The sequence below is a fragment of the Pteropus alecto genome, unplaced genomic scaffold (genome assembly GCF_000325575.1).
Source record: "Pteropus alecto unplaced genomic scaffold, ASM32557v1 scaffold338, whole genome shotgun sequence".
Classification (NCBI taxonomy): domain Eukaryota; kingdom Metazoa; phylum Chordata; class Mammalia; order Chiroptera; family Pteropodidae; genus Pteropus; species Pteropus alecto.
Genome location: NW_006441995.1, coordinates 1,217,827 through 1,219,065, shown reverse-complemented (window position 1 = coordinate 1,219,065; position 1,239 = coordinate 1,217,827).

The window sequence follows — 1,239 nt, the reverse complement described above, 5'->3', positions numbered from 1 at the left end:
GGCTCTGGCTGCTTCTGGTGGTAACTAACCAACAAAGGGAATGCCCAAAAGGTCTCACAGAGATCAGGAATGGGAACTGGGTCCCTACTCACAGGCAACTCAACACCGAAGGGAGTGCTTGCTTAGGTTTCCCATCTGCGTTTTCGAAAATCTGGATAAAAGCAAATTTAGCCCAACCTCCCCTGACCTGTTCCTGATAAAGTGATCTTAGGCCTCTGGAATTGGGATTTTGAATGTATGTGCCTACCCCATGTCTGGTATTATATTACAACAGCATGAAAATGGAGCCTAGGACTGAGGAGCCGGCCAGCCTCAGAAGCCTTCTTCATTGCCTGCCATGTAATACATGATACGCAAAACCTCTGACTTCAGCCAGCAGATATTTGGAGACCGTGTTGGCCCAGCATGGGGACTAAACTAATGTGTGTTTAGGTCAGAAAGCGAATCAGAAAAGCCACTGGAGGGCACGTCACGGAGTGAGAGCCCTATAAATTCATCCCCACTCTCAGCGTCCCCTGGCAAACACTCAGCTTTCCTCACCGACTGCTCCACACTTCTCCTTTGTACTGCTAGGAGAACTCCGGCCAGCAGCTCATCTGGCCACCGCCTTCTGCCCTGCAGAAAAAAAAACGAGAGGGCTAGACATCGAAGAGGAAGGAAAGCCTTCGACAGGCGCGAAGAACGCCCAGTGTAGCCTTCCACCTGACAGAGCGCCCTCTCTCAGAGCGCGGGGCAAGGAAACGAAGCCACTTGCACGCCGCGGTCAAGTTCAGATTGCCCCCTTCGGTTGGACTGCGCGGAGCTCCGCACATTCCTCTGGATCTACCCTGCAAGGAGGAGACGCGAGCCCTGCAGCGTCTCTACGCGCTGAGCGCTCTCCCTGCACCCCGGGGAGGGGCGCTTCGCGTCACCCACCCGCACCCCGAGCCCCCGCCTCGGGAGCTCGGGCGCCTCCTCGCTGCTCTCCTTTCCTTCCTCCACCGCCGCCTCCCGACCCCTCCCCTCCCGGGGCCCCGCGCCTCCCCTCCCCCATCCCCGGCCCCCCGGCCCGGGCTCTCAAGGACCAGCCTGCGCTCCTGGCGCCCTCATGTCTTCACGCGACTCCCTGCGCTGGTTGACGTGGTGTCTCATTCGGATTTCCAAGCAAGACCTCAGCTCCGGCGGCAGCATCGGCCCGGCCCATCTCGTGCTCCCAGGCGCTGCGCCCAGAGAAGGCACAGAGCGCGGCCGCCGCCGCTG